The sequence below is a fragment of the Sorex fumeus genome, unplaced genomic scaffold (genome assembly GCF_029834395.1).
Source record: "Sorex fumeus unplaced genomic scaffold, SorFum_2.1 ptg000063l, whole genome shotgun sequence".
In the NCBI taxonomy this organism is placed as follows: domain Eukaryota; kingdom Metazoa; phylum Chordata; class Mammalia; order Eulipotyphla; family Soricidae; genus Sorex; species Sorex fumeus.
Genome location: NW_026606120.1, coordinates 77,843,376 through 77,856,464, shown reverse-complemented (window position 1 = coordinate 77,856,464; position 13,089 = coordinate 77,843,376). Strand labels below are relative to the sequence as shown.

At 43.6% G+C, this 13,089-nt stretch overlaps 1 protein-coding gene across 2 annotated transcripts in view; it reads left to right on the top strand.

Moving 5' to 3' along the window:
- GJC1 (gap junction protein gamma 1) overlaps positions 1–13,089 on the top strand; it is a 29,768-nt gene that overhangs the window by 4,700 nt on the left and 11,979 nt on the right. Inside the window, exon 1 of one of the 2 annotated variants that reach the window (XM_056127378.1) lies at positions 4,914–4,977. The exons of the other annotated variant lie outside the window; for it this stretch is intronic. The gene's annotated coding sequence lies outside the window, so the exon portion shown is untranslated. Of the gene's footprint in view, positions 1–4,913; positions 4,978–13,089 lie in introns of those variants that run through there. 2 annotated transcript variants of the gene reach the window in all.

The window sequence follows — 13,089 nt, the reverse complement described above, 5'->3', positions numbered from 1 at the left end:
ACCAAAGCTCCTGTAATCACCTAGGAGGTATTTGCACAATAGGGATTATTGCCTCCTAGGGAGATTGTCACTCATAGGCTAAGGCAGGCTAATGGATAAAGAACTTGAAGATTAGGGTGGGGGGGGACGGGGGCATTGGGGCCACACCTGGTGGTACTCAGAGCTTACTTCTGGCTCTCTGCTCAGGGATCACTCCTGGTGGGGCTTCTGGAACCATGTGGGGTGCTGGGGATAGGACCTGGGTTGGCTGCATGCAAGGCAAGTACTCTACCTGCTATACTCTCTCCAGCTCCTGAAGATTAGGTTTTCTTTGATATACCTAGTTCTAATTGTAGCCTGGCAAGCTACCTGTGACGTATTCGATATGCCAAACACAGTAACAACAAGTCTCACAGTGGAGACGTTACTGGGCCCGCTCGAGCAAATCGATGAACAACAGGAGGACTGTGAAAAAAATAGTATTTTTTAATTTTTAAAATTTCACTGTTTCACTAGGCAGAGGCTTGAGTCATATTTGGTGGTATTCACAGGCTATTATTCCTGTTTTAGTGCTGGAGGTACCATGTGGTGCCAGTCATCGAAACAGGCCTGCCTCGAAACAAAACAAAACAAAAGCTCACCTGTTTTAGGGAGCAGAGAATGTATTATGCAGTAAAAAATTTTAAAGATGTAAAGGAACCAGCGAGAATACAGTATATATAAGGCGCTTGTTTTGCATGCTGCCAACCTGGGTTTGATCCCTGGCACACATTCCTTTGGGCACTGCCAGGAGTGATCCCTGAGCACAGAGCCAGGAGTAAGCCCTGAAGCATTGCCAGGTGTGGCCCCTCCCCGCCAAACAAGGTATAAAATATGCAGTTAAAGTTATCCACTTTTTATTTCTTTTTGGGTCACACCCGGCGATGCTCAGGAGTTACTCCTGGCTTTGCACTCAGGAATTACTCCTGGTGTTGCTCGGGACCATCGGGGATGCTGGGAATCGAACCCGGGTCAGCCGCGTGCAAGGCAAACGCCCTATCCCCTGTGCTATCACTCCAGCCCCAGTTATCCACTTTTTTTCGTTCCTATAAAGGAATTACTGCTTGCCTTTTTTTGTGTGAATTCTTTCAGAATTTGTGTCCTACCATGGATGTATGCATAACTGTATGCACGGTGCATACTGTTTACAACCTGAAATTTTCACTAATGCTTTTTTTTTTTTTTTTTGGCTTTTTGCGTCACACCTGGCGATGCTCAGGGTTTACTCCTGGCTGTGCACTCAGGAATCACTCCTGGCGGTGCTCAGGGAACCATATGGGATGTCAGGGAGTGAACCCTTGTGGGCCGTGTGCAAGACAAACAAACACCCTACCCTCTGTACTATCATCCAGCCCCACTGACGCATTTTTGTTTGTTTGAGATTATCATAGGCGAAATGGTCTCATTCTCCACTTGCACCCCCACCCCCACCCACTGCCATGGCTGTTTTTGAAGTGGCCACATGTGGCTGTGGTGCCAGTCAGGGGTTGTGCTCAAGACCCACACAGTTCCAGCTGCAGCACTTCTACCTGTGCTCGGAAAGGGCCCTGCTCGTCTCGTGGTGATGCTCAGCACATCCTGGGCGCAGTGCTCACAAGCTTGCAACACTGTTGATGGTGATGCACACATCATTTACTCTCGCTGTGCTACTGATTCAGCCCCCTAAAGTTTTAATATTTGACCTCTCTGGAATTTAAAGATGCATACTTATCTATTAATTTATTTTGTTTTGGAGCTACACCCAGCAGTGCTTAGGGGACACTCCAGGCTCTGTGTTTAAGGGTCACTCCTTGTGGTACTTGGGAGAATCATATGCAGTACCAGGGATCAAATCAGGGTTGACTGCATACAAGGCAAGAGACTCACCTCCTGTACTGTCTATCTAGCTCAGAACTTTTTTTTTTCACATGACTATCCGGTATTCACATGGCTGTCCCATAGCATTTGCTGGGGCGGGGCAGTTGCCACACACGTGGGGCTCAGGTACTAGCTCTGTGCTCAAGAGTGACACTGGCAGTACTCAAGGAACCATATGTGCTGCAGGTTTGGCGGAATGCAAGGCAAGTTGCCTTTACCTTGTGTTATCTCTTTAACCCTCATTTTATCTTTTTCTGGTCTAGGACCACACCCAAAGATGCTCAGGGGTCACACCTGGCTTGTGCTCAGAGGCCATACCTGGTGGTGCTCGGAGTTCATAGGCAGTGCCAGGTTTCAGCCATATGCTAGGAAAGTACCTTAAGTGTTGTACTAGCTTTATACATCTCTTCCTGTACCCATGTATTGAATTACTTTATCCTTTTTCCCCATTGATTTGAAATTCCACCTTTATCTTAATTAAATTTCTAGATGTACTTGATCTTCTGAACTTTCTCTTCTATGCCATTAATCTGTTCATCTTTTTGCCACTTTCATCCTTTAAAATTAATGTAAGGGGACTGAAGTGATAGTACAGTGGGTAGAGTGCTTACCTTGTATGTAATCTATCTGGGTTCCATTTCTGGCACCACATATGGTCCCCTGAGCATCACTAGGAGTGATCCCTGAGTTTAGAGCCAGGACTAAGCCTGTGGCCCAACCTCCTTCCCTTGAAAAAGGGTTGTTTTTTTTTTTGCTTTTGAAGTCACACCCAGAGATGCACAGGGGTCATTTCTGGCTCTGCACCCAGGAATTACCCCTGGCAGTGCTCGAGGGACAATATGGGATGCTGGGAACCGAACTCGGGTCGGCCTAATGCCCTACCCACTGTGCTATCACTCCAGCCCTAAAAATGTTTTTATTTTTTTTTGGCTTTTTTGGGTCACACCTGGCGATGCACAGGGGTTACTCCTGGCTCTGCACTCAGGAATTACCCCTGGCAGTGCTCAGGGGACCATATGGGATGCTGGGAATCGAACCCAGGTCAGCCGCGTGCAAGGCAAACGCCCTCCCCGCTGTGCTATTGCTCCAGCCCCCTGAAAATGTTTTTGATGAAAGAGGCTATAATACTACTGCTTTAGGGAAAGGGAATATGTTGTCTGTCTAGTTCAAATAGCTTGCTTTGACCTCATATTCCAGTTTAGTAGTAAGTTTTTATGTAATTTTTATTTGTTATAGGTTGAGCAGTTCAAACAGACGTGAACATCTTAGATTAATTTTGAAAGGAAGGCTTTTTTTGCTTTGTTTTGGAGCTACACCTGGCTCTGTGTTCAGGGATCACTACTGGAGGTGTTTGGAGTACCAGCATTGAACCGGGTCAGCCTCATGCAAGACAAGCACCCTACCTGCTCTGCTATCTCTCTGACTCCCACAGAAAGGCTTCCTTTTGAATTTGAAAAAATCAGAATTGGAGTGTCTCAGTTCTGTTAAGTAAATTTTTTATCTGTACCCATTGTATCCTGTTATTCTTTTTTTTTTCTTTTTGGCTTTTGGGTCACACCCGGTGCTGCACAGAGATTACTCCTGACTCATGCACCCAGGAATTACTCCTGGCGGTGCTCAGAGGACCATATGGGAGACTGGGAATCGAACCGGGTCAGCCGCGTGCAAGGCAAACGCCCTACCCGCTGTGCTATCACTCCAGCCCCTATATCCTGTTATTCTTGAACTCTTAAAAGACAGGAGGATTTCAAGATTATATCTATGATTTGAGACATATCTTGGGAGGAAAAACTATATACACCTAATTAGCAAAGAATTCTACTGAGTAGATTTATTTTGGTTACAAGTTAATTAAACCAAATTCCATGAGAAACTTAAAGCAGTGTTAACATTTGAACCCCAGGTAGACTGCTCTTAATAGAAGTTTCATTTACTATTGATTTTTATATATTTTACCTTAGAAAAAAATTTTTTTGCCTTAGTGACTGGAAATTACTTATATATTAGTGTTCTTTATTTTTGGGCCACATCTTCAGTGCTCAAGGCTTACTCCTAGCGCTGTGCTCAGGGATCATTCATGGTGGACTTGGGGACCATTTGGGATGCTGGAATTGAACCCAAATAGGCCACCTACAAGGCCAGCATCCTGTCTTGCTGTATTGTCATTCTAGCCCTTAGTGTCATTTCTTCAGGCATAAGAATGGAGATAGTTCAGTGGTCTTCTGCCACTGATCTATAGAACTGGGGCCGGTCTGTAGGTGTAGGAAGCCACACATTTACTTTTCTTATAACTGCCACATAGCTCCTATGCAGGACAGGGGCTGGCATAAAGGTTGGAGATGCCGGGGCTGTAGTGATAGCACAGCGGGTAGGGTGTTTGCCTTGCATGCGGCCAACCCGGGTTCAATTTCCAGCATCCCATATGTTCCCCTGAGCACAGTCAGGAGTAATTCCTGAGTGCAGAGCCAGAAGTAACCCCTGTGCGTCACTGGGTGTGACCCAAAAAAGCAAAAAAAAAAAAAAGGTTGAAGATGCTGATCTAAATTATAGTTTAGTTGATCTTCATAATTCTAATAGATTATTAAGGTTTAAAAAAATCTATTTAGGATATTAACATTTGGTATTTTCTCTAGAGAGATATATTTCTGGCTTATACTGAATCTCATGGGTGTATTCTTATCCCAACAGAAGAATCCTTGATATGAAGGAGAGAAAATGAAGTGGAGAGATTAGGACAGGAAGTATGAGTTTTAAAACATTTTCACATGTCAAGTAAACATTAATAGAACTCAATCTTAATGGAGACTGGTAAGTTTTTGATAGCTGTTTTAATAATTTCTCAAATAAAGGTAACTTTTTCCAAGCACTCAATATTAGCAATAAACAGCAAGTAGCAGTGGCAATAATTGTTTTTTAAAGAGATTATTGGGTATATTAATTTTCTGTGTTGCTTTGGACCATTTTATAGAGTCTCCAAAGGGATGAGAAGAGCAGCATTATGATACTAAGCTGCTATAGAAGAGAGCACTACTGTCTTTTGAAATTAAGAACTATCCTCTAGACTCACCATCTGTGTACTATTTCACTCGAGCAGAGTTTTGTGTAAGTTCTGCCTTGGACCCTCTAATGCAAAGGGATATAATAACTGTACTGAAGATTCAATTCTCTGTGACATTTTATTAGGTCCTTATAAGTGTATGCAAGCTTTATGAAATTTATACCCCAAAGTACTTTAAAAATTTTGCTTGGCTTTAATAAAACATAGAAAAATTCCGTTATTAACATGTTTATTATAGAAAATATTAAAAAGTAAATAGAGAAATTGTCCACAGCCTACTGTTAATGTTGATGTACTTCCGCTCAGGCATATTATGTTAGAGATTTTTTGTTTATATCCTTACTATAGAGGACCGTTATCTCAGATAATGAATGTTTTTTTTTTTTAAATATGGTCACAAGGGGCTGAGAAGGTCGTCATAGGCTTGGAGATTTGTAGAATGCAGAAGCCTTGGGTTTGATTTCTGGCCCCAAATTATATAAATGTTTCAAAGACTCCAGTAAGTATTGCCACAGTGTCTTCCAACAACCACCCTTACTATCAGTGTATGATAGTGGGTTTTTGGCAAGTTCTGTGTTATGGTGGCGCTGCAAAGATAGTACAGAAGGTAGGGCACTTGCTTGGCACACAGCTGACCTGGGTTTGATTTCTGGCACTCTATAGTCCCGCTATCCCTGCTTGGAGTCATCCCTGAGTGCAAAGCCAGGAGTAACCCTTGAGCACCATTTGGCGTGCCCCCACCCCAAAATAAAATGTATTGTGGCGCCAGTATTGTACATTTTTTATTCACTTGGACTAGGGGGTTGGGCCACACCTTGCAGTGCTCTAGGGGTTACTCCTGGTTCTGTCCTCTGGGGTCACTCCTGGTGGTGCTGAGGGGGACCATGTGGTGCTAGCAATAGAACTAGGGTTGGCCTTGTACAAGGCAGACCCCGTACACCTAGCACCGTCTCTCTACCCCTGTACGTTTATTTTCTCTTAGACATGTTTGTTTTCCTTTTTGTTTGCTGGTTTTGGAGAGGGCTGAAGCCATAGCACAGTGGTAGGGCATTTGCCTTGCACTTGGCCGGCCTGGCTGAACCAGGTTCTATTCCTCCGCCCCTCTCGCAAAGCCTGGCAAGCTACTGAGAGTATCTCGCCCGCACGGCAAAGCCTGGCAAGCTACCCATGATGTATTCGATATGACAAACACAGTAACAACAATTCTCACAATGGAGACATTACTGGGCCTGCTCGAGCAAATTGATGAACAATAGGAGGACAGTGCTATGGTGCTACAGGTTTTGGGGCTAAACCCAGCTCCTGACTCTGGGCTCAGGAATTACTTCTGGTGGGTTTGGGAGACCATATGGTGTGCCCGGAATCAGATCCAGGTCAGCTGCATGCAAGGCAAGTACTCTACCCACTGTACTATCGCTCTGGCCCTATGTTCATTTTCTTAGACTAATTATTGTTCGTGTTCTTAGCTCCTTTTTTACAAGAAGACAGTACCACTTATGATGGTTTGAGAATGAATGCGTTATACCATGTTCTCCGTACTTCTCCAGCTGGTTTCCAAAGGTTCTTACATTCAAATAAAATGGCTTTTTGCCAGCGCAAATTGACACTTCAACCCACAATGGTGTGTTTTGTTTCCTTGTTGGTAATAGAGCCAAGATTTCAAACTACTTTCTCTACTTGGTTTTTATAATTTGATTCACAAAATTTTATTTTGTGTTTCTAAAATATTTTCCATAGCCAAGAGCTCTTTTGAAAACAAGTTTTGTTTTCATGTTTGTAATACATAGATTACTGTTTGCTAGTACCATAATGCTTTTGCTTAGAAATTGTCACTAGCTAGTTATTAAACATCTATTATCGCTCATGCAGAATTAACTTCCACTTAAAACGTTCCAGTTAAACAAAACTTCATTGTAAACCCTCTAATTGATTCCTTGTCTCTGCACATAAAGCAGTCTCATTCAGAAGTATGAGTCACTAGTACAATTCTAAGTGAGTTGCTCAGCGCATGATGGAGGATACCCAGATAGAAGATTGAAATATTTTAGATTAGTCCGACCACCCAATTTGGGGGATGACTAGGAAATGCCCTTTTGAAAATTTGACTTTTAGTTTTTGGTTTGGGGCCACGTGATGGTGCTCAGGGGCTTCTTTCTCTGTCTTTATGCTCAAGTGACTGCATTGCCTGGGGTTGAGCCTCGGGCTCCCACAGGAGTGGGAGTACAGTGTGTGTACTGTGTGTTTGAGTGCAGTGATTGTACTCGAACCCTTTAAGCTATTTGCTGGACCTTTCATATGTTATTTTATTTTTTTGTCTGTTTTGGGGCCATACCAATCAGTGCTCAGGGTTTACTCTTGACTCTGCACCCAAGCGTCACCCCTGGCAGGGTTGGGTAATGTAGAAGGTGCTGGGGATCAAACCTTATTTGACCTTGTACAAGGCAGGCACCCGACCCACTGTACTATACTATCTCTCCAGCCCCTGCCATATCATTAATTTTTTTAATTTAACTACTAGTGGGCTGGAGCGATAAGACAGTGAGGAGGGTATTTGTCCTGCCTTGATCAACCTGGGTTTGATCTCTGGCATCCCGTATGGTCCCCCGAGCACTGCCAGGTGTGACCCAAAAAGCTAAGTAAATAAATAATTGTATAAAAAATAATAAAATAAATTTAACCACTATTACTTTGAAACTTTCTGATTTTTAGAATTCTAATGTGTAATTTGTTGGTGTTTTTATGACTTTCATTCTACCTGGGGTGATTTTTCTCTCTTTTCCCTTTTTTGCCACACCCATCAAACTTACTCCAGACTCTGCTCAGGGATAGCTCCTGGTGGAGCTTGGGGAATCATATGGACTGCCAGGGAATGAACCAGGGTTGGTTCCATGCACTGCAAGTGCCTTACCCTCTCTACTCTCATTCTGGCCCTGAGCTGAGGTGGCTTTCTTAAAATGTTAATAGTAAGAACCTTAGAAATCACCCACTCTGATATTCTCCACTTCACAAATGGGAAAATAGAAAACTATATGTATTCCTTAAGAGCCTGTTAGACTCTTATTAGTTCAGTGGTTTATTTTCACAAAAGTTAAGGTTAGGAATCAATTTTCTAGAATATTGGGTATTTTTGTTGTTGTTTAGAAAAAAAATTTAAAGAAGGTTTTAAAAAATGGTTATCTCCTAAAGGTTTGTGGTTTTTTAGTTATAAGGAGATTGAAACAGTACTACTTTTTAAATGTTTAATTTTCTGATTACTATAGTTTTGTAAGTATTAAAATTGACAAGGGACAAGTTATGGGGTTTTAGTTTTTTATGTTGGAACACTTGGGAGCTTTAAAAAAATTTTTTTACACAAGTCAATTAGTGAAACTTTTCCATGGCTATATATGAAAGCAATATTTTTAGATTAACAATATTCATGTGGCCAAGATTATAGTAAAGAGACTGTAATGGAAAAAGTGAATCAGATAAACTGGAAAGTACAGCATTTCCCAGTAGAGTCATTCTGCTATAAAATATATTTAAATTTTAACAGATGATTCCAGTTATTTTCCTGCAGTCTTATGTTGCATAGTACACATAGCTGTACATGAAATACCTCTTTTGTACCACACCAGCAGCTTTCACTGCAAAGAAGGCACTGTACTGTAGCACTGTTCTCCTGCTGTTCATCGATTTGCTTGAGCGGGCACCAGTAACATCTCACAACAAATTGTGAGACTTGTTGTTACTGTTTTTGGCATATAGAATCCGCCACGAGTAACTTGCCAGGCTCTGCCATGCGAGCGAGATATTCTCGGTAGCTTGCCGGACTCTCCAAGAGGGGCGGAGGAATCAAATCCAGGTTGGCTGTGTGCAAGGCAAACGCCCTACCGCTGTGCTATCGCTCCAGCCCACTGCAAAGAAGACCTAAACAAAAAGGGTTTGGGAGACAACTCAAAGGACTGAGGAACTGAACACTGAATGTGGCTCTATAGAAAAATAAAAGCTAAAAAACATTAGTGGCAAACAAGAGGTATACGCACAGCATCCAGTTCAAGCCACTAACTTCTGATGAAGTTGGTAAAGCACCTTGCAGTGTGGGCAGGGAGGGGCCTTTGGAAAGTGACTCTCACAGTACTGCCACCCCCTAGGCCTGGCAGCCGTGCAAGCTGGACATGTCATCACTATGGCCTACGGCCCAGATAGTGAGCCTGGGATTTCAGGGACCGTCTCAGTAGCCTAGGTATACTTATCTGGACTGTATGTGTCTTTTGTCTGGTCTATAAACTGTTGGACTTTTTTTACATTTTCCAGCACAGAGATTTCCAAACTTATTTGGCCCAGTGACCCCTTTACAGAACAAAAATTACTCAGTGTAGCTGTTTCTGAGGCTACAACACCCCCAAAATCATCTCCTAGGGGCAGCATCGCTCACTTGGGGAAACACCATCCTGGCACATACTCACTACAAAGCAGGTGTTTCAGTGGTATGGTACTTTTTTTTTTCTTTTTGGGTCACACCCGGCAATGCACAGGGGTTACTCCTGGCTGGCGGTGCTCAGGGGACCATATGGGATGCTGGGAATCAAACCCTGGTCGGCCGTGTGCAAGGCAAACGCCCTACCCGCTGTGCTATCTCTCCAGCCCCGGTACGGTACATTTTTAAAACCTTTTTTGTTACTATTTTTGGTTTTATGCAAAGCAAAATTCCAATGGTGCTCAAGCTCTGCTCCTGGTTCTGTAGTACCGGGACTCAAATCCGGGTGTCCTGTGTGCAGAGCATCCCTCTGGCCTGTTGAGTTCCTTCTGACTCCATTTTGTTTTTGTTTGTTTGGGGGCTACATCTGGTGGTTGTTTACTCCTGGCTCTGTACTCAGGGATTACTACTGGCAGGGTCCAAGGAACCATGTGGGGTGGCAGGGCTTGAACCCCATTCGATTGTGTGCAGACAAAGTGCCCTAACTGTACTCTCTCCAGTTTCTCATCTCGTATTTATCTTCACAACTGAAATTACCTATTTCTCCCAGCTTCTGGAAGTCTCCATACTACTTTCTGTCTCTCTGAGTCTGACTATAGGTTGCTCATATGAGTAGAATCATATTTGCCCTTTTATGACAGATTGCTAATAATCAGGAGCCTTCTAAGTTGCGATCTGTATAATTTTCTCCTGGTTTGAGTACCATATCTCACCATCAATCTAGTTGACAAATTTTAGTCAACTGTCAGTGGACAGTTGGGTTGCTAATATTTGGGGGAAATTATAACCATAGGGTTTTCATTTTTTTTCACATTGTCTTCATCATCAACAGTGTGTAACTTTTTTCTTCCTTTCATTTTCTTTGGGTGGGAGCATAGCTTGTGGTGCTCAGGGCTTACTCCTACCTCTGCACTCAGCGATCATTCTTGGAGGGACTCAGGAGACTGTGTGGGGTGCTGGGGATCAAACCTGGGTTTGCATGTACAAGGCAAGCACCCTTTCCACTGTACTATTTTTTCAGGCCCAGCTTGCTTGTTTGTTTCTCTCTCTCTCTCTCCCTCCTTCCATCCTTCCATCCTTCCTTCTTTCCTTCTTTCCCCTTCCTCTTCTCTCCTCTTTTTCTGACCACATTCAGCAGTGCTGTGAGGTCATTCCTGGCATTGCTGGAGGGACTAAATGATGTTGGGAATCAAACCCAGGTATCCTGCACACAAAGCTTACACTCCAGCTCTTCGAGCTGTCTCCCCATCCCCTCCCCATTCTTCCTCCCTCCCTCCCTTTTTCCTTTGGCAGTGCTCAGGGGTTATTCACAGCAGTACAGGTGACCATGTGGTACAAGGGGCCAAACCCAGTCTCCTGTTTGCAAAGCATGTCCTCTGTCCATTGAGCTCTCTCTGCACTCCACCCACCAGTCGCCCCCCTTTTAGAGTAATAACCATCCCATCCTCATGAATGTGAAGTGATATATCATTGATTTTTCACTTGCATATCTTTAATGATTATAGTAATAGCTTATAACTTTTTATAGTTTGAACTCAGATTAACCCAAGCTTTTTATTTCCTTAAAAATATGTTAACGTTGGCTGGAGAGATAGTAGAGGGTTTAAATGCACTTAGTTTTGCATCAGAGACCCTGGTGCAGACCACCCTTCTGGTCCCTGAGCACTCCCAGGGGTCACACGGAACCAGAAATAACCCCTGAGCACCACAAGATATAGCAGTATAACAAATAAACAAGTTAAAATCATTGGTGACTGTTCTTATATTCCAAAGTGAAAATATAAGTAACAGCATTTTTACAATCATTTTAGGGAGTCCACAGCAGCAGAGCCTAGGGACTGCTTCCCAGGTCAGTGCTCAGGTATTACCCTGACAGTGATGGGGGCCAAACTCAGGCCTCCTGCATCCAAAATGTTGCGCCAGCCTATTGAGCCAGCTCTAGTCCAAAAGCAGACACTCCAAAAATTCACAGTCCATAAACTATTGACCTGCACTTTGTGTGTTTGTGTGTGCGTTTGTGTTTGTGTGTGTAAGTGTGTGTGTGCGTGGTGGTGCTGGGTTGAACCCAGAGCCACACAGGTGCAAAACAAGTGCTCTCCCGCCTCCATCTATATCCCTGGCTTGACCCAGCAATTCTAAAATATATTCTAAATATATAGCTGGATATGTATATAGTTGTAAGTGTTATAGCAGATCATTGTAGGTAGCATGGGTGGGAGTGGGATCGGGTAGAACCGCCTGTGAATCTGACTCTTGAGCACTGTGGATAATTCTGAGGCAGGTGGTCTGTTGAGCACATCTGAGAAGCATTTACTTATGATTACTTACATATATCTTTTTTTTTTCTTTTTGGGTCACACCCGGCGATGCTCAGGGGTTACTCCTGGCTCTGCACTCAGGAATTACTCCTGGCGGTGCTCAGGGGACCCTATGGGATGCTGGGAATCAAACCTGTGTCGGCCGTGTGCAAGGCAAACACCCTACCCGCTGTGCTGTCACTCCAGCCCCACTTACATATATCTTTAATTTTAGTTTCCAGGATGTGCTAAAGTCCTCTGCAAACTGGTGCTTGCCTTCTCTGTTCAGCTTCTCCACAGCTACTGCCCGAACACCCTCCATCAGGTTCCAGTCTTGTGAGACTTTGCATTCACTACTTCTCCCCCTGCCCTGCCTCTACCTCTCACCCAGCTCTGCCTGCAGAAACCAGACCCATCATTCTGAGACCCACTTGGCTTCTACAGTGAGCTTATATTTTTCTCCCCAGGTTTATGGAGGTATAATTGGCAGCTTATACTTTTTAGTTCTTAGGAATTAGTCTCTTTGCTTCTCTGTGATTTTAGTTTGTAGTTTTATAGCATTCATTATATTGTGTAGAAATGGTTTACAAATACAAATGGTTGTATTTTTAGTTTAATTTCATGCACCTTCGTGGAGTGTGTTTTATATCCCTGGCAGCATACTGGGTGCTAGTAACTCAGAAAAAAAATTTTAAACATGGATTTTACCCTTGAGGAACTCATATTCCAGAAAAGAAACCAATACCACTAGCCTTGCTTTAATAGAAGAAGTTCTGATATTTGTGGAATAAAAAAAATTATTGGACTCAAAGATAGTAACAATGGATAGGGCACCTTGCATGTGTCCTACCTGGGTTTGATCCCTGGCACCCCAGATAGTCCCCCAAGTTCTCCAAGACTGATCTCTGAGTGCAGAGCCAGGAGTAAGCCCTGAGGACAGCCAGTGTGGCCCCAAAACAAACATTTTTTTTTTGCTTTTGGGGTCACACCTGGTGATGCACAGGGGTTACTCCTGGCTCTGCACTCAGGAGTTATTCCTGGCAGTACTCAGGGGACCATATGGGATGCTGGGAATCAAACCCGGTCCGCCGCGTGCAAGGCAAATGCCCTACCCACTGTGCCATCTCTCCAGCCCAACAAACAAAATTATTATGGGCTTTCTGGAGAAGAGGCTACTCAAGAAAACTTGAAGTCACCTTTGAGCTAGATATTAAGGATGAAAAATTTTGAGAGGGCCGGAGAGGAGGTGCAGGATATGCTGGCAAGAGACAGAAGCACGTGGCCCTGATTTCTCGGGAAGCAGCTTTATTAACATGTCTACACGGGCTCTGAGGGTTTCTATCCAGAGTCCGAGCCTCCAGAACATCTGAGGTAATCAGTTTAATAATTGTAGCCCTCGG